We start from the raw sequence: 20,176 nt of genomic DNA, 5'->3' as shown, positions 1-20,176 counted from the left end.
GGAATGTGCAATTGGCATGCCGACTGCAGGAATGTCCAACAGAGCTGTTGCCAGAGAATGTAATGTTAATTTCTCTACCATAAGCTGCCTCCGGCGTCGTTTTAGAGAATTTGTCAGTACGTCCAACTGGCCTCACAACCGCAGACTACGTGTAATCACATCAGCCCAGGACCTCCACATCTGGCTTCTTCATCTGCGGGATCGTCTCAAACGAGCAACCTGTACAGCTGATGAAACTGTGGGTTTGCAAAACTGAAGAATTTCTCAGGGAAGCTCAAATGCGTGCTCGTTGTCCTCACCAGGGTCTTGACCTGGCTGCAGTTGAACTCACAGAGATAACGTGATGCGATCTTGTCGTGCCATTCATCCACCGCCATCACCTCATGTTTCAGCAAGATATTGCAAGGCCCCATGTCGTTAAACAATTCCTGGAAGTTGAAAATGTCCCAGTTCTTCCATGGCCTGCATACCCACCAGACATGTCACCCATTGAGCATGTTTGGGATGCTCTCGATCGACATGTATGACAGTGTGTTCCAGTTCCCATCAATAACCAGCAACTTCGCACAGCCATTGAAGATGAGTGGGCCACAGGCCACAATCAACAGCCTGATCAACTCTATGCGAAGGAGATATGTTGCACTGCTTAGTCCAACACACACACAAACATGCACACACAAGCACACTGGCACAGACACACAGGCCTTGTGTCATGTCATCTGGGCAGTCCTGGTCTGTCTAGATTTACAGCAATGACACACACTTCCTCTCTCTAACTACTCTGCTGTGGGAGACGTTAGAGACTACAACCACACAAACAGACAAACATTCACATTCATTCATAGAACAGTAGTAGAGACTGTTGTGGAGGGAGCAATAATATAGACTGTTGTGGAAGGAGCAGTAATAAAGACTGTTGTGGAGGGAGAGGTTATATAGACTGTGTTGGATGGAACAGCAGGAGAGACTGTTGTAGAGCAACCAGCAGTAGAGACTGTTATGGAAGGAGCAGTAGTTGAGACTGTTGTGGAGGGAGCAGTCGTAGAGACTGTTGTGGAGGGAGCAGTGATAGAGACTGTTGTGGAGGGAGCAGTAGTTGAGACTGTTGTGGAGGGAGAAGTCATAGAGACTGTTGTGGAAGGAGCAGTCGTAGAGACGTTATGGAGGGAACAGCAGGAGAGACTGTTGTAGAGCAACCAGCAGTAGAGACTGTTGTGGAGGGAACAGTAGTTGAGACTGTTGTGGAGGGAGCAGTAGTAGAGACTGTTGTGGAGGGAACAGTAGTAGAGACTGTTGCTGAAGGAGCAATAATAGAGACTGTTGTGGAGGGAGCAGTCATAGAGACTGTTGTGGAGGGAGCAATAGTTGAGACTGTTGTGGAGGGAGCAGCAGTAGAGACTGTTGTGGAGGGAACAGCCTTAGAGACTGTTGTAGAGGGAACAGTAGTAGAGACTGTTGTGGAGGGAACAGTAGTAAAGACTGTTGTGGAGGGAACAGTAGTAGAGACTCTTGCCAAAGGAGCAATAGTTGAGACTGTTGTGGAGGGAGCAGTCATAGAGACTGCTGTGGAGGGAGCAATAGTTGAGACTGTTGTGGAGGGAGCAGTAGTAGAGACTGTTGTGGAGGGAACAGTTGTAGAGACTGTTGTGGAGGGATCAGTAGTAGAGACTGTTGTGGAGGGAACAGTCATAGAGACTGTTGTGGGGGGAACAGTCGTAGAGACTGTTGTGGAGGGAACAGTAGTAGAGCCTGTTGTGGAGGGAACAGTAGTAGAGCCTGTTGTGGAGGGAACAGTCGTAGAGACTGTTGTGGAGGGAACAGCAGGAGAGGCTGTTGTGGAGGGAGCAGTAGTTGAGACTGTTGTGGAGGGAACAGTCGTAGAGACTGTTGTGGAGAGAACAGCAGGAGAGACTGTTGTGGAAGGAACAGTTGTAGAGACTGTTGTGGAGGGAACAGTTGTAGAGACTGTTGTGGAGGGAACAGCAGGAGCAACTGTTGTGGAGGGACCAGTCATAGAGACTGTTGTGGAGGGAACAGCAGGAGAGACTGTTGTGGAGGGACCAGTCATAGAGACTGTTGTGGAGGGAACAGCAGGAGAGACTGTTGTGGAGGGAGCAGTCGTAGAGACTGTTGTGGAGGGAACAGCAGGAAAGACTGTTGTGGAGGAAACAGCAGGAGAGACTGTTGTGGAGGGAAACAGCTGGAGAGACTTTTGTGGAGGCAGCAGTCATAGAGACTGTTGTGGAGGCAGCAGTCATAGAGACTGTTGTGGAGGCAGCAGTCATAGAGGCTGTTGTGGATGGAGCAGTGGTAGAGACTGTTGTTGAGGGAACAGCAGGAGAGACTGTTGTGGAGGGAGCAGTCGTAGAGACTGTTGAGGAAGGAGCAGTCGTAGAGACGTTATGGAGGGAACAGCAGGAGAGACTGTTGTAGAGCAACCAGCAGTAGAGACTGTTGTGGAGGGAGCAGTAGTTGAGAGATGTTGTGGAGGGAGCAGTAGTTGAGACTGTTGTGGAGGGAGCAGTAGTAGAGACTGTTGTGGAGGGAACAGTAGTAGAGACTGTTGCTGAAGGAGCAATAATAGAGACTGTTGTGGAGGGAGCAGTCATAGAGACTGTTGTGGAGGGAGCAATAGTTGAGACTGTTGTGGAGGGAGCAGCAGTAGAGACTGTTGTGGAGGGAACAGTCATAGAGACTGTTGTGGAGGGAACAGTAGTAGAGACTGTTGTGGAGGGAACAGTCGTAGAGACTCTTGTGGAGGGAACAGTAGTAGAGACTGTTGCCAAAGGAGCAATAGTTGAGACTGTTGTGGAGGGAGCAGTCATAGAGACTGCTGAGGAGGGAGCAATAGTTGAGACTGTTCTGGAGGGAGCAGTAGTAGAGACTGTTGTGGAGGGATCAGTAGTAGAGACTGTTGTGGAGGGAACAGTCATAGAGACTGTTGTGGGGGGAACAGTCGTAGAGGCTGTTGTGGGGGGAACAGTCTTAGAGACTGTTGTGGAGGGAACAGTCGTAGAGACTGTTGTGGAGGGAACAGCAGGAGAGGCTGTTGTGGAGGGAGCAGTAGTTGAGACTGTTGTGGAGAGAACAGCAGGAGAGACTGTTGTGGAGGGAACAGTCATAGAGACTGTTGTGGAGGGAAAAGTCATAGAGACTGTTGTGGAGGGAACAGCAGGAGAGACTGTTGTGGAGGGAGCAGGGCTAGAGACTGTTGTGGAGGGAACAGCAGGAGAGACTGTTGTGGAGGAAACAGCAGGAGAGACTGTTGTGGAGGCAGCAGTCATAGAGACTGTTGTGGAGGCAGCAGTCATAGAGACTGTTGTGGAGGCAGCAGTCGTAGATGCTGTTGTTGAGGGAACAGCAGGAGAGACTGTTGTGGAGGGAGCAGTCGTAGAGACTGTTGTGGAGGGAGCAGTCGTAGAGACTGTTGTGGAGGGAGCAGTCATAGAGACTGTTGTGGAGGGAGCAGTAGTAGAGACTGTTGTGGAGGGAACAGCAGGAGAGACTGTTGTGGAGGGAAACAGCTGGAGAGACTGTTGTGGAGGCAGCAGTCATAGAGACTGTTGTGGAGGCAGCAGTCATAGAGACTGTTGTGGAGGCAGCAGTCATAGAGACTGTTGTGGAGGCAGCAGTCATAGAGACTGTTGTGGGGGGAACAGCAGTAGAGCCTGTTGTGGAGGGAACAGTCGTAGAGACTGTTGTGGAGGGAACAGCAGGAGAGGCTGTTGTGGAGGGAACAGTCGTAGAGACTGTTGTGGAGGGAACAGTCGTAGAGACTGTTGTGGAGAGAACAGCAGGAGAGACTGTTGTGGAGGGAACAGTCATAGAGACTGTTGTGGAGGGAACAGCAGGAGAGACTGTTGTGGAGGGAGCAGTCGTAGAGACTGTTGTGGAGGGAACAGCAGGAGAGACTGTTGTGGAGGAAACAGCAGGAGAGACTGTTGTGGAGGGAGCAGTCGTAGAGACTGTTGTGGAGGGAAACAGCTGGAGAGACTGTTGTGGAGGCAGCAGTCATAGAGGCTGTTGTGTAGGCAGCAGTCATAGAGACTGTTGTGGAGGCAGCAGTCATAGAGACTGTTGTTGAGGGAGCAGTAGTAGAGACTGTTGTTGAGGGAACAGCAGGAGAGACTGATGTGGAGGGAACAGTGGGAGAGACTCTTGTGTAGGGAGCAGTCGTAGAGACTGTATTGGAGGGAGCAGTAGTAGAGACTGTTGTGGGGGGAACAGCAGGAGAGACTGTTGTGGAGGCAGCAGTCATAGAGACTGTTGTGGAGGCAGCAGTCATAGAGACTGTTGTGGAGGGAGCAATAGTTGAGACTGTTGTGGAGGGAGCAGCAGTAGAGACTGTTGTGGAGAGAACTGCCTTAGAGACTGTTGTGGAGGGAACAGTAGTAGAGACTGTTGTGGAGGGAACAGTAGTAGAGACTGTTGTGGAGGGAACAGTAGTAGAGACTGTTGTGGAGGGAACCGTAGTAGAGACTGTTGCCAAAGGAGCAATAGTTGAGACTGTTGTGGAGGGAGCAGTCATAGAGACTGCTGTGGAGGGAGCAATAGTTGAGACTGTTGTGGAGGGAGCAGTAGTAGAGACTGTTGTGGAGGGAACAGTTGTAGAGACTGTTGTGGAGGGATCAGTAGTAGAGACTGTTGTGGAGGGAACAGTCATAGAGACTGTTGTGGGGGGAACAGTCATAGAGACTGTTGTGGAGGGAACAGTAGTAGAGCCTGTTGTGGAGGGAACAGTCGTAGAGACTGTTGTGGAGGGAACAGCAGGAGAGGCTGTTGTGGAGGGAGCAGTAGTTGAGACTGTTGTGGAGGGAACAGTCGTAGAGACTGTTGTGGAGAGAACAGCAGGAGAGACTGTTGTGGAGGGAGCAGTCGTAGAGACTGTTGTGGAGGGAGCAGTAGTAGAGACTGTTGTGGGGGGAACAGCAGGAGAGACTGTTGTGGAGGGAACAGCAGGAGAGACTGTTCTGGAGGGAAACAGCTGGAGAGACTGTTGTGGAGGCAGCAGTCATAGAGACTGTTGTGGAGGCAGCAGTGATAGAGACTGTTGTGGAGGCAGCAGTCATAGAGACTGTTGTGGAGGGAGCAGTAGTAGAGACTGTTGTTGAGGGAACAGCAGGAGAGACTGTTGTGGAGGGAGCAGTCGTAGAGACTGTTGTGGAGGGAGCAGTAGTAGAGACTGTTGTGGGGGGAACAGCAGGAGAGACTGTTGTGGAGGGAACAGCAGGAGAGACTGTTGTGGAGGGAAACAGCTGGAGAGACTGTTGTGGAGGCAGCAGTCATAGAGACTGTTGTGGAGGCAGCAGTCATAAAGACTGTTGTGGAGGGAGCAATAGTTGAGACTGTTGTGGAGGGAGCAGCAGTAGAGACTGTTGTGGAGGGAACTGCCTTAGAGACTGTTGTGGAGGGAACAGTAGTAGAGACTGTTGTGGAGGGAACAGTAGTAGAGACTGTTGTGGAGGGAACCGTAGTAGAGACTGTTGCCAAAGGAGCAATAGTTGAGACTGTTGTGGAGGGAGCAGTCATAGAGACTGCTTTGGAGGGAGCAATAGTTGAGACTGTTGTGGAGGGAGCAGTAGTAGAGACTGTTGTGGAGGGAACAGTTGTAGAGACTGTTGTGGAGGGATCAGTAGTAGAGACTGTTGTGGAGGGAACAGTCATAGAGACTGTTGTGGGGGGAACAGTCATAGAGACTGTTGTGGAGGGAACAGTAGTAGAGCCTGTTGTGGAGGGAACAGTCGTAGAGACTGTTGTGGAGGGAACAGCAGGAGAGGCTGTTGTGGAGGGAGCAGTAGTTGAGACTGTTGTGGAGGGAACAGTCGTAGAGACTGTTGTGGAGAGAACAGCAGGAGAGACTGTTGTGGAGGGAACAGCTGTAGAGACCGTTGTGGAGGGAACAGCAGGAGCAACTGTTGTGGAGGGACCAGTCGTGGAGACTGTTGTGGAGGGAACAGCAGGAGAGACTGTTGTGGAGGGAGCAGTCGTAGAGACGTTATGGAGGGAACAGCAGGAGAGACTGTTGTAGAGCAACCAGCAGTAGAGACTGTTGTGGAGGGAGCAGTAGTTGAGAGATGTTGTGGAGGGAGCAGTAGTTGAGACTGTTGTGGAGGGAGCAGTAGTAGAGACTGTTGTGGAGGGAACAGCAGGAGAGACTGTTGTGGAGGAAACAGCAGGAGAGACTGTTGTGGAGGGAAACAGCTGGAGAGACTGTTGTGGAGGCAGCAGTCATAGAGGCTGTTGTGGAGGCAGCAGTCATAGAGACTGTTGTGGAGGCAGCAGTCATAGAGACTGTTGTTTATGGAGCAGTAGTAGAGACTGTTGTTGAGGGAACAGCAGGAGAGACTGATGTGGAGGGAACAGTGGGAGAGACTCTTGTGTAGGGAGCAGTCGTAGAGACTGTATTGGAGGGAGCAGTAGTTGAGATTGTTTTGGAAGGAGCAGTAGTAGAGACTGTTGTGGAGGGAGCAGTAGTAAAGACTGTTGTGGAGGGAACAGCAGGAGAGACTGTTTTGGAGGGAACAGTGGGAGAGACTGTTGTGGAGGGAACAGTCGTAGAGACTGTATTGGAAGGAGCAGTAGTAGAGAATGTTGTGGAGGGAGCAGTAGTTGAGACTGTTGTGGAGGGAACAGCAGGATAGACTTTTGTGGAAGGAGCAGTAGTAGAGAATGTTGTGGAGGGAGCAGTAGTAGAGACTGTTGTGGAGGGAGCAGTCGGAGAGACTGTATTGGAGGGAGCAGTAGTTGAGACTGTTGTGGAAGGAGAAGCAGTAGAGACTGTTGTGGAGGGAACATTCGTAGAGACTGTTGTGGAGGGATCAGTAGTAGAGACTGTTTTGGAGGGAACAGTCATAGAGACTGTTGTGGGGGGAACAGTCGTAGAGACTGTTGTGGAGGGAACAGTAGTAGAGCCTGTTGTGGAGGGAACAGTCGTAGAGACTGTTGTGGAGGGAACAGCAGGAGAGGCTGTTGTGGAGGGAGCAGTAGTTGAGACTGTTGTGGAGGGAACAGTCGTAGAGACTGTTGTGGAGGGAACAGCAGGAGAGACTGTTGTGGAGGGAGCAGTCGTAGAGACTGTTGTGGAGGGAACAGCAGCAGAGACTGTTGTGGAGGAAACAGCAGGAGAGACAGTTGTGGAGGGAAACAGCTGGAGAGACTGTTGTGGAGGCAGCAGTCATAGAGACTGTTGTGGAGGCAGCAGTCATAGAGACTGTTGTGGATGGAGCAGTAATAGAGACTGTTGTTGAGGGAACAGCAGGGGAGACTGTCGTGGAGGGAGCAGTCGTAGAGATGTTATGGAGGGAACAGCAGGAGAGACTGTTGTAGAGCAACCAGCAGTAGAGACTGTTGTGGAGGGAGCAGTAGTTGAGAGATGTTGTGGAGGGAGCAGTAGTTGAGACTGTTGTGGAGGGAGCAGTAGTAGAGACTGTTGTGGAGGGAACAGTCATAGAGACTGTTGTGGAGGGATCAGTAGTAGAGACTGTTGTGGAGGGAACAGTCATAGAGACTGTTGTGGGGGGAACAGTCGTAGAGACTGTTGTGGAGGGAACAGTAGTGGAGCCTGTTGTGGAGGGAACAGTCGTAGAGACTGTTGTGGAGGGAACAGCAGGAGAGGCTGTTGTGGAGGGAGCAGTAGTTGAGACTGTTGTGGAGGGAACAGTCGTAGAGACTGTTGCCAAAGGAGCAATAGTTGAGACTGTTGTGGAGGGAGCAGTCATAGAGACTGCTGAGGAGGGAGCAATAGTTGAGACTGTTCTGGAGGGAGCAGTCGTAGAGACGTTATGGAGGGAACAGCAGGAGAGACTGTTGTAGAGCAACCAGCAGTAGAGACTGTTGTGGAGGGAACAGTAGTTGAGACTGTTGTGGAGGGAGCAGTAGTAGAGACTGTTGTGGAGGGAACAGTAGTAGAGACTGTTGCTGAAGGAGCAATAATAGAGACTGTTGTGGAGGGAGCAGTCATAGAGACTGTTGTGGAGGGAGCAATAGTTGAGACTGTTGTGGAGGGAGCAGCAGTAGAGACTGTTGTGGAGGGAACAGCCTTAGAGACTGTTGTAGAGGGAACAGTAGTAGAGACTGTTGTGGAGGGAACAGTAGTAGAGACTGTTGTGGAGGGAACAGTAGTAGAGACTCTTGCCAAAGGAGCAATAGTTGAGACTGTTGTGGAGGGAGCAGTCATAGAGACTGCTGTGGAGGGAGCAATAGTTGAGACTGTTGTGGAGGGAGCAGTAGTAGAGACTGTTGTGGAGGGAACAGTTGTAGAGACTGTTGTGGAGGGATCAGTAGTAGAGACTGTTGTGGAGGGAACAGTCATAGAGACTGTTGTGGGGGGAACAGTCGTAGAGACTGTTGTGGAGGGAACAGTAGTAGAGCCTGTTGTGGAGGGAACAGTAGTAGAGCCTGTTGTGGAGGGAACAGTCGTAGAGACTGTTGTGGAGGGAACAGCAGGAGAGGCTGTTGTGGAGGGAGCAGTAGTTGAGACTGTTGTGGAGGGAACAGTCGTAGAGACTGTTGTGGAGAGAACAGCAGGAGAGACTGTTGTGGAAGGAACAGTTGTAGAGACTGTTGTGGAGGGAACAGTTGTAGAGACTGTTGTGGAGGGAACAGCAGGAGCAACTGTTGTGGAGGGACCAGTCATAGAGACTGTTGTGGAGGGAACAGCAGGAGAGACTGTTGTGGAGGGACCAGTCATAGAGACTGTTGTGGAGGGAACAGCAGGAGAGACTGTTGTGGAGGGAGCAGTCGTAGAGACTGTTGTGGAGGGAACAGCAGGAAAGACTGTTGTGGAGGAAACAGCAGGAGAGACTGTTGTGGAGGGAAACAGCTGGAGAGACTGTTGTGGAGGCAGCAGTCATAGAGACTGTTGTGGAGGCAGCAGTCATAGAGACTGTTGTGGAGGCAGCAGTCATAGAGGCTGTTGTGGATGGAGCAGTGGTAGAGACTGTTGTTGAGGGAACAGCAGGAGAGACTGTTGTGGAGGGAGCAGTCGTAGAGACTGTTGAGGAAGGAGCAGTCGTAGAGACGTTATGGAGGGAACAGCAGGAGAGACTGTTGTAGAGCAACCAGCAGTAGAGACTGTTGTGGAGGGAGCAGTAGTTGAGAGATGTTGTGGAGGGAGCAGTAGTTGAGACTGTTGTGGAGGGAGCAGTAGTAGAGACTGTTGTGGAGGGAACAGTAGTAGAGACTGTTGCTGAAGGAGCAATAATAGAGACTGTTGTGGAGGGAGCAGTCATAGAGACTGTTGTGGAGGGAGCAATAGTTGAGACTGTTGTGGAGGGAGCAGCAGTAGAGACTGTTGTGGAGGGAACAGTCATAGAGACTGTTGTGGAGGGAACAGTAGTAGAGACTGTTGTGGAGGGAACAGTCGTAGAGACTCTTGTGGAGGGAACAGTAGTAGAGACTGTTGCCAAAGGAGCAATAGTTGAGACTGTTGTGGAGGGAGCAGTCATAGAGACTGCTGAGGAGGGAGCAATAGTTGAGACTGTTCTGGAGGGAGCAGTAGTAGAGACTGTTGTGGAGGGATCAGTAGTAGAGACTGTTGTGGAGGGAACAGTCATAGAGACTGTTGTGGGGGGAACAGTCGTAGAGGCTGTTGTGGGGGGAACAGTCTTAGAGACTGTTGTGGAGGGAACAGTCGTAGAGACTGTTGTGGAGGGAACAGCAGGAGAGGCTGTTGTGGAGGGAGCAGTAGTTGAGACTGTTGTGGAGAGAACAGCAGGAGAGACTGTTGTGGAGGGAACAGTCATAGAGACTGTTGTGGAGGGAAAAGTCATAGAGACTGTTGTGGAGGGAACAGCAGGAGAGACTGTTGTGGAGGGAGCAGGGCTAGAGACTGTTGTGGAGGGAACAGCAGGAGAGACTGTTGTGGAGGAAACAGCAGGAGAGACTGTTGTGGAGGCAGCAGTCATAGAGACTGTTGTGGAGGCAGCAGTCATAGAGACTGTTGTGGAGGCAGCAGTCGTAGATGCTGTTGTTGAGGGAACAGCAGGAGAGACTGTTGTGGAGGGAGCAGTCGTAGAGACTGTTGTGGAGGGAGCAGTCGTAGAGACTGTTGTGGAGGGAGCAGTCATAGAGACTGTTGTGGAGGGAGCAGTAGTAGAGACTGTTGTGGAGGGAACAGCAGGAGAGACTGTTGTGGAGGGAAACAGCTGGAGAGACTGTTGTGGAGGCAGCAGTCATAGAGACTGTTGTGGAGGCAGCAGTCATAGAGACTGTTGTGGAGGCAGCAGTCATAGAGACTGTTGTGGAGGCAGCAGTCATAGAGACTGTTGTGGAGGGAGCAGTAGTAGAGACTGTTGTTGATGGAACAGCAGGAGAGACTGTTGTGGAGGGAGCAGTCGTAGAGACTGTTGTGGGGGGAGCAGTAGTCTAGACTGTTGTGGGGGGAACAGCAGGAGAGACTGTTGTGGAGGGAACAGTCATAGAGACTGTTGTGGGGGGAACAGTCGTAGAGACTGTTGTGGAGGGAACAGTAGTAGAGCCTGTTGTGGAGGGAACAGTAGTAGAGCCTGTTGTGGAGGGAACAGTCGTAGAGACTGTTGTGGAGGGAACAGCAGGAGAGGCTGTTGTGGAGGGAACAGTCGTAGAGACTGTTGTGGAGGGAACAGTCGTAGAGACTGTTGTGGAGAGAACAGCAGGAGAGACTGTTGTGGAGGGAACAGTCATAGAGACTGTTGTGAAGGGAACAGCAGGAGAGACTGTTGTGGAGGGAGCAGTCGTAGAGACTGTTGTGGAGGGAACAGCAGGAGAGACTGTTGTGGAGGAAACAGCAGGAGAGACTGTTGTGGAGGGAGCAGTCGTAGAGACTGTTGTGGAGGGAAACAGCTGGAGAGACTGTTGTGGAGGCAGCAGTCATAGAGGCTGTTGTGTAGGCAGCAGTCATAGAGACTGTTGTGGAGGCAGCAGTCATAGAGACTGTTGTTGAGGGAGCAGTAGTAGAGACTGTTGTTGAGGGAACAGCAGGAGAGACTGATGTGGAGGGAACAGTGGGAGAGACTCTTGTGTAGGGAGCAGTCGTAGAGACTGTATTGGAGGGAGCAGTAGTAGAGACTGTTGTGGGGGGAACAGCAGGAGAGACTGTTGTGGAGGCAGCAGTCATAGAGACTGTTGTGGAGGCAGCAGTCATAGAGACTGTTGTGGAGGGAGCAATAGTTGAGACTGTTGTGGAGGGAGCAGCAGTAGAGACTGTTGTGGAGAGAACTGCCTTAGAGACTGTTGTGGAGGGAACAGTAGTAGAGACTGTTGTGGAGGGAACAGTAGTAGAGACTGTTGTGGAGGGAACCGTAGTAGAGACTGTTGCCAAAGGAGCAATAGTTGAGACTGTTGTGGAGGGAGCAGTCATAGAGACTGCTGTGGAGGGAGCAATAGTTGAGACTGTTGTGGAGGGAGCAGTAGTAGAGACTGTTGTGGAGGGAACAGTTGTAGAGACTGTTGTGGAGGGATCAGTAGTAGAGACTGTTGTGGAGGGAACAGTCATAGAGACTGTTGTGGGGGGAACAGTCATAGAGACTGTTGTGGAGGGAACAGTAGTAGAGCCTGTTGTGGAGGGAACAGTCGTAGAGACTGTTGTGGAGGGAACAGCAGGAGAGGCTGTTGTGGAGGGAGCAGTAGTTGAGACTGTTGTGGAGGGAACAGTCGTAGAGACTGTTGTGGAGAGAACAGCAGGAGAGACTGTTGTGGGGGGAGCAGTCGTAGAGACTGTTGTGGAGGGAGCAGTAGTAGAGACTGTTGTGGGGGGAACAGCAGGAGAGACTGTTGTGGAGGGAACAGCAGGAGAGACTGTTCTGGAGGGAAACAGCTGGAGAGACTGTTGTGGAGGCAGCAGTCATAGAGACTGTTGTGGAGGCAGCAGTGATAGAGACTGTTGTGGAGGCAGCAGTCATAGAGACTGTTGTGGAGGGAGCAGTAGTAGAGACTGTTGTTGAGGGAACAGCAGGAGAGACTGTTGTGGAGGGAGCAGTCGTAGAGACTGTTGTGGAGGGAGCAGTAGTAGAGACTGTTGTGGGGGGAACAGCAGGAGAGACTGTTGTGGAGGGAACAGCAGGAGAGACTGTTGTGGAGGGAAACAGCTGGAGAGACTGTTGTGGAGGCAGCAGTCATAGAGACTGTTGTGGAGGCAGCAGTCATAGAGACTGTTGTGGAGGGAGCAATAGTTGAGACTGTTGTGGAGGGAGCAGCAGTAGAGACTGTTGTGGAGGGAACTGCCTTAGAGACTGTTGTGGAGGGAACAGTAGTAGAGACTGTTGTGGAGGGAACAGTAGTAGAGACTGTTGTGGAGGGAACCGTAGTAGAGACTGTTGCCAAAGGATCAATAGTTGAGACTGTTGTGGAGGGAGCAGTCATAGAGACTGCTGTGGAGGGAGCAATAGTTGAGACTGTTGTGGAGGGAGCAGTAGTAGAGACTGTTGTGGAGGGAACAGTTGTAGAGACTGTTGTGGAGGGATCAGTAGTAGAGACTGTTGTGGAGGGAACAGTCATAGAGACTGTTGTGGGGGGAACAGTCATAGAGACTGTTGTGGAGAGAACAGCAGGAGAGACTGTTGTGGAGGGAACAGCTGTAGAGACTGTTGTGGAGGGAACAGCAGGAGCAACTGTTGTGGAGGGACCAGTCGTGGAGACTGTTGTGGAGGGAACAGCAGGAGAGACTGTTGTGGAGGGAGCAGTCGTAGAGACGTTATGGAGGGAACAGCAGGAGAGACTGTTGTAGAGCAACCAGCAGTAGAGACTGTTGTGGAGGGAGCAGTAGTTGAGAGATGTTGTGGAGGGAGCAGTAGTTGACACTGTTGTGGAGGGAGCAGTAGTAGAGACTGTTGTGGAGGGAACAGCAGGAGAGACTGTTGTGGAGGAAACAGCAGGAGAGACTGTTGTGGAGGGAAACAGCTGGAGAGACTGTTGTGGAGGCAGCAGTCATAGAGGCTGTTGTGGAGGCAGCAGTCATAGAGACTGTTGTGGAGGCAGCAGTCATAGAGACTGTTGTTTATGGAGCAGTAGTAGAGACTGTTGTTGAGGGAACAGCAGGAGAGACTGATGTGGAGGGAACAGTGGGAGAGACTCTTGTGTAGGGAGCAGTCGTAGAGACTGTATTGGAGGGAGCAGTAGTTGAGATTGTTTTGGAAGGAGCAGTAGTAGAGACTGTTGTGGAGGGAGCAGTAGTAGAGACTGTTGTGGAGGGAACAGCAGGAGAGACTGTTTTGGAGGGAACAGTGGGAGAGACTGTTGTGGAGGGAACAGTCGTAGAGACTGTATTGGAAGGAGCAGTAGTAGAGAATGTTGTGGAGGGAGCAGTAGTTGAGACTGTTGTGGAGGGAACAGCAGGATAGACTTTTGTGGAAGGAGCAGTAGTAGAGAATGTTGTGGAGGGAGCAGTAGTAGAGACTGTTGTGGAGGGAGCAGTCGGAGAGACTGTATTGGAGGGAGCAGTAGTTGAGACTGTTGTGGAAGGAGAAGCAGTAGAGACTGTTCTGGAGGGAACAGTGGTAGAGACTGTAGTAGAGGGAGCAGTCATAGAGACTGTTGTGGAAGGAGAAGCAGTAGAGACTGTTGTGGAAGGAGAAGCAGTAGAGACTGTTGTGGAGGGAACATTCGTAGAGACTGTTGTGGAGGGATCAGTAGTAGAGACTGTTGTGGAGGGAACAGTCATAGAGACTGTTGTGGGGGGAACAGTCGTAGAGACTGTTGTGGAGGGAACAGTAGTAGAGCCTGTTGTGGAGGGAACAGTCGTAGAGACTGTTGTGGAGGGAACAGCAGGAGAGGCTGTTGTGGAGGGAGCAGTAGTTGAGACTGTTGTGGAGGGAACAGTCGTAGAGACTGTTGTGGAGGGAACAGCAGGAGAGACTGTTGTGGAGGGAGCAGTCGTAGAGACTGTTGTGGAGGGAACAGCAGCAGAGACTGTTGTGGAGGAAACAGCAGGAGAGACAGTTGTGGAGGGAAACAGCTGGAGAGACTGTTGTGGAGGCAGCAGTCATAGAGACTGTTGTGGAGGCAGCAGTCATAGAGACTGTTGTGGATGGAGCAGTAATAGAGACTGTTGTTGAGGGAACAGCAGGGGAGACTGTCGTGGAGGGAGCAGTCGTAGAGATGTTATGGAGGGAACAGCAGGAGAGACTGTTGTAGAGCAACCAGCAGTAGAGACTGTTGTGGAGGGAGCAGTAGTTGAGAGATGTTGTGGAGGGAGCAGTAGTTGAGACTGTTGTGGAGGGAGCAGTAGTAGAGACTGTTGTGGAGGGAACAGTCATAGAGACTGTTGTGGAGGGATCAGTAGTAGAGACTGTTGTGGAGGGAACAGTCATAGAGACTGTTGTGGGGGGAACAGTCGTAGAGACTGTTGTGGAGGGAACAGTAGTGGAGCCTGTTGTGGAGGGAACAGTCGTAGAGACTGTTGTGGAGGGAACAGCAGGAGAGGCTGTTGTGGAGGGAGCAGTAGTTGAGACTGTTGTGGAGGGAACAGTCGTAGAGACTGTTGTGGAGAGAACAGCAGGAGAGACTGTTGTGGAGGGAACAGTTGTAGAGACTGTTGTGGAGGGAACAGTTGTAGAGACTGTTGTGGAGGGAACAGCAGGAGCAACTGTTGTGGAGGGACTAGTCGTAGAGACTGTTGTGGAGGGAACAGCAGGAGAGACTGTTGTGGAGGGAGCAGTCGTAGAGACTCTTGTGGAGGGAACAGCAGGAGAGACTGTTGTGGAGGAAACAGCTGGAGAGACTGTTGTGGAGGCAGCAGTCATAGAGACTGTTGTGGAGGCAGCAGTCATGGAGACTGTTGTGGATGGAGCAGTAGTAGAGACTGTTGTTGAGGGAACAGCAGGAGAGACTGTTGTGGAGGGAGCAGTCGTAGAGACTGTTGTGGAGGGAACAGTCGTAGAGACTGTTGTGGAGGGAACAGCAGGAGAGGCTGTTGTGGAGGGAGCAGTAGTTGAGACTGTTGTGGAGGGAACAGTCATAGAGACTGTTGTGGAGAGAGCAGTCGTAGAGACTGTTGTGGAAGGAGCAGTCGTAGAGACGTTATGGACGGAACAGCAGGAGAGACTGTTGTAGAGCAACCAGCAGTAGAGACTGTTGTGGAGGGAGCAGTAGTTGAGAGATGTTTTGGAGGGAGCAGTAGTTGAGACTGTTGTGGAGGGAACAGTAGTAGAGACTGTTGCTGAAGGAGCAATAATAGAGACTGTTGTGGAGGGAGCAGTCATAGAGACTGTTGTGGAGGGAGCAATAGTTGAGACTGTTGTGGAGGGAGCAGCAGTAAAGACTGTTGTGGAGGGAACAGTCATAGAGACTGTTGTGGAGGGAACAGTAGTAGAGACTGTTGTGGAGGGAACAGTCGTAGAGACTCTTGTGGAGGGAACAGTAGTAGAGACTGTTGCCAAAGGAGCAATAGTTGAGACTGTTGTGGAGGGAACAGTCGTAGAGACTGTTGTGGAGGGATCAGTAGTAGAGACTGTTGTGGAGGGAACAGTCATAGAGACTGTTGTGGAGGGAACAGTCATAGAGACTGTTGTGGGGTAAACAGTCGTAGAGACTGTTGTGGAGAGAACAGCAGGAGAGACTGTTGTGGAGGGAACAGTCATAGAGACTGTTGTGGAGGGAACAGTCATAGAGACTGTTGTGGAGGGAACAGCAGGAGAGACTGTTGTGGAGGGAGCAGGGCTAGAGACTGTTGTGGAGGGAACAGCAGGAGAGACTGTTGTGGAGGGAACAGCAGGAGAGACTGTTGTGGAGGAAACAGCAGGAGAGACTGTTGTGGAGGGAAACAGTCATAGAGACTGTTGTGGAGGCAGCAGTCATAGAGACTGTTCTGAGGCAGCAGTCATAGAGACTGTTGTGGAGGGAGCAGTAGTAGAGACTGTTGTTGAGGGAACAGCAGGAGAGACTGTTGTGGAGGGAGCAGTCGTAGAGACTGTTGTGGAGGGAGCAGTTGTAGAGACTGTTGTGGGGGGAACAGCAGGAGAGACTGTTGTGGAGGGAACAGTCATAGAGACTGTTGTGGGGGGAACAGTCGTAGAGACTGTTGTGGAGGGAACAGTAGTAGAGCCTGTTGTGGAGGGAACAGTCGTAGAGACTGTTGTGGAGAGAACAGCAGGGGAGACTGTTGTGGAGGGAACAGTCATAGAGACTGTTGTGGAGGGAACAGCAGGAGAGACTGTTGTGGAGGGAGCAGGGCTAGAGACTGTTGTGGAGGGAACAGCAGGAGAGACTGTTGTGGAGGGAACAGCGGGAGAGATTGTTGTGGAGGGAGCAGTCGGAGAGACTGTATTGGAGGGAGCAGTAGTTGAGACTGTTGTGGAAGGAGAAGCAGTAGAGACTGTTCTGGAGGGAACAGTGGTAGAGACTGTAGTAGAGGGAGCATTCATAGAGACTGTTGTGGAAGGAGAAGCAGTAGAGACTGTTGTGGAAGGAGAAGCAGTAGAGACTGTTGTGGAGGGAACATTCGTAGAGACTGTTGTGGAGGGATCAGTAGTAGAGACTGTTGTGGAGGGAACAGTCATAGAGACTGTTGTGGGGGGAACAGTCGTAGAGACTGTTGTGGAGGGAACAGTAGTAGAGCCTGTTGTGGAGGGAACAGTCGTAGAGACTGTTGTGGAGGGAACAGCAGGAGAGGCTGTTGTGGAGGGAGCAGTAGTTGAGACTGTTGTGGAGGGAACAGTCGTAGAGACTGTTGTGGAGGGAACAGCAGGAGAGACTGTTGTGGAGGGAGCAGTCGTAGAGACTGTTGTGGAGGGAACAGCAGCAGAGACTGTTGTGGAGGAAACAGCAGGAGAGACAGTTGTGGAGGGAAACAGCTGGAGAGACTGTTGTGGAGGCAGCAGTCATAGAGACTGTTGTGGAGGCAGCAGTCATAGAGACTGTTGTGGATGGAGCAGTAATAGAGACTGTTGTTGAGGGAACAGCAGGGGAGACTGTCGTGGAGGGAGCAGTCGTAGAGATGTTATGGAGGGAACAGCAGGAGAGACTGTTGTAGAGCAACCAGCAGTAGAGACTGTTGTGGAGGGAGCAGTAGTTGAGAGATGTTGTGGAGGGAGCAGTAGTTGAGACTGTTGTGGAGGGAGCAGTAGTAGAGACTGTTGTGGAGGGAACAGTCATAGAGACTGTTGTGGAGGGATCAGTAGTAGAGACTGTTGTGGAGGGAACAGTCATAGAGACTGTTGTGGGGGGAACAGTCATAGAGACTGTTGTGGAGGGAACAGTAGTGGAGCCTGTTGTGGAGGGAACAGTCGTAGAGACTGTTGTGGAGGGAACAGCAGGAGAGGCTGTTGTGGAGGGAGCAGTAGTTGAGACTGTTGTGGAGGGAACAGTCGTAGAGACTGTTGTGGAGAGAACAGCAGGAGAGACTGTTGTGGAGGGAACAGTTGTAGAGACTGTTGTGGAGGGAACAGTTGTAGAGACTGTTGTGGAGGGAACAGCAGGAGCAACTGTTGTGGAGGGACTAGTCGTAGAGACTGTTGTGGAGGGAACAGCAGGAGAGACTGTTGTGGCGGGAGCAGTCGTAGAGACTGTTGTGGAGGGAACAGCAGGAGAGACTGTTGTGGAGGAAACAGCTGGAGAGACTGTTGTGGAGGCAGCAGTCATAGAGACTGTTGTGGAGGCAGCAGTCATGGAGATTGTTGTGGATGGAGCAGTAGTAGAGACTGTTGTTGAGGGAACAGCAGGAGAGACTGTTGTGGAGGGAGCAGTCGTAGAGACTGTTGTGGAGGGAACAGTCGTAGAGACTGTTGTGGAGGGAACAGCAGGAGAGGCTGTTGTGGAGGGAGCAGTAGTTGAGACTGTTGTGGAGGGAACAGTCGTAGAGACTGTTGTGGAGAGAACAGTAGTAGAGCCTGTTGTGGAGAGAGCAGTCGTAGAGACTGTTGTGGAAGGAGCAGTCGTAGAGACGTTATGGACGGAACAGCAGGAGAGACTGTTGTAGAGCAACCAGCAGTAGAGACTGTTGTGGAGGGAGCAGTAGTTGAGAGATGTTGTGGAGGGAGCAGTAGTTGAGACTGTTGTGGAGGGAACAGTAGTAGAGACTGTTGCTGAAGGAGCAATAATAGAGACTGTTGTGGAGGGAGCAGTCATAGAGACTGTTGTGGAGGGAGCAATAGTTGAGACTGTTGTGGAGGGAGCAGCAGTAAAGACTGTTGTGGAGGGAACAGTCATAGAGACTGTTGTGGAGGGAACAGTAGTAGAGACTGTTGTGGAGGGAACAGTCGTAGAGACTCTTGTGGAGGGAACAGTAGTAGAGACTGTTGCCAAAGGAGCAATAGTTGAGACTGTTGTGGAGGGAACAGTCGTAGAGACTGTTGTGGAGGGATCAGTAGTAGAGACTGTTGTGGAGGGAACAGTCATAGAGACTGTTGTGGAGGGAACAGTCATAGAGACTGTTGTGGGGTGAACAGTCGTATAGTCTGTTGTGGAGGGAAAAGTCGTAGAGACTGTTGTGGAGGGAACAGCAGGAGAGGCTGTTGTGGAGGGAGCAGTAGTTGAGACTGTTGTGGAGGGAACAGTCGTAGAGACTGTTGTGGAGAGAACAGCAGGAGAGACTGTTGTGGAGGGAACAGTCATAGAGACTGTTGTGGAGGGAACAGCAGGAGAGACTGTTGTGGAGGGAGCAGGGCTAGAGACTGTTGTGGAGGGAACAGCAGGAGAGACTGTTGTGGAGGGAACAGCAGGAGAGACTGTTGTGGAGGGAACAGCAGGAGAGACTGTTGTGGAGGGAGCAGGGCTAGAGACTGTTGTGGATGGAGCAGTAGTAGAGACTGTTGTTGAGGGAACAGCAGGAGAGACTGTTGTGGAGGGAGCAGTCGTAGAGACTGTTGTGGAAGGAGCAGTCGTAGAGACGTTATGGAGGGAACAGCAGGAGAGACTGTTGTAGAGCAACCAGCAGTAGAGACTGTTGTGGATGGAGCAGTAGTTGAGAGATGTTGTGGAGGGAGCAGTAGTTGAGACTGTTGTGGAGGGAGCAGTAGTAGAGACTGTTGTGGAGGGAACAGTAGTAGAGACTGTTGCTGAAGGAGCAATAATAGAGACTGTTGTGGAGGGAGCAGTCATAGAGACTGTTGTGGAGGGAGCAATAGTTGAGACTGTCGTGGAGGGAGCAGCAGTAGAGACTGTTGTGGAGGGAACAGTCATAGAGACTGTTGTGGAGGGAACAGTAGTAGAGACTGTTGTGGAGGGAACAGTCATAGAGGCTGTTGTGGGGGGAACAGTCATAGAGACTGTTGTGGAGGGAACAGTAGTAGAGCCTGTTGTGGAGGGAACAGTCGTAGAGACTGTTGTGGAGGGAACAGCAGGAGAGGCTGTTGTGGAGGGAGCAGTAGTTGAGACTGTTGTGGAGGGAACAGTAGTAGAGCCTGTTGTGGAGGGAACAGTCGTAGAGACTGTTGTGGAGGGAGCAGTCGTAGAGACTGTTGTGGAGGGAGCAGTAGTAGAGACTGTTGTGGGGGGAACAGCAGGAGAGACTGTTGTGGAGGGAACAGTCGTAGAGACTGTTGTGGAGGGAGCAGTCGTAGAGACTGTTGTGGAGGGAGCAGTAGTAGAGACTGTTGTGGGGGGAACAGCAGGAGAGACTGTTGTGGAGGGAACAGCAGGAGAGACTGTTGTGGAGGGAAACAGCTGGAGAGACTGTTGTGGAGGCAGCAGTCATAGAGACTGTTGTGGAGGCAGCAGTGATAGAGACTGTTGTGGAGGCAGCAGTCATAGAGACTGTTGTGGAGGGAGCAGTAGTAGAGACTGTTGTTGAGGGAACAGCAGGAGAGACTGTTGTGGAGGGAGCAGTCGTAGAGACTGTTGTGGAGGGAGCAGTAGTAGAGACTGTTGTGGGGGGAACAGCAGGAGAGACTGTTGTGGAGGGAACAGCAGGAGAGACTGTTGTGGAGGGAAACAGCTGGAGAGACTGTTGTGGAGGCAGCAGTCATAGAGACTGTTGTGGAGGCAGCAGTCATAGAGACTGTTGTGGAGGGAGCAATAGTTGAGACTGTTGTGGAGGGAGCAGCAGTAGAGACTGTTGTGGAGGGAACTGCCTTAGAGACTGTTGTGGAGGGAACAGTAGTAGAGACTGTTGTGGAGGGAACAGTAGTAGAGACTGTTGTGGAGGGAACAGTAGTAGAGACTGTTGTGGAGGGAACCGTAGTAGAGACTGTTGCCAAAGGAGCAATAGTTGAGACTGTTGTGGAGGGAGCAGTCATAGAGACTGCTGTGGAGGGAGCAATAGTTG

This window comes from Salvelinus fontinalis, chromosome 28, assembly GCF_029448725.1.
Source record: "Salvelinus fontinalis isolate EN_2023a chromosome 28, ASM2944872v1, whole genome shotgun sequence".
Lineage (NCBI taxonomy): Eukaryota > Metazoa > Chordata > Actinopteri > Salmoniformes > Salmonidae > Salvelinus > Salvelinus fontinalis.
The sequence above is the reverse complement of the archived record's forward strand: the minus strand, read 5'-3'. Positions refer to the sequence as shown.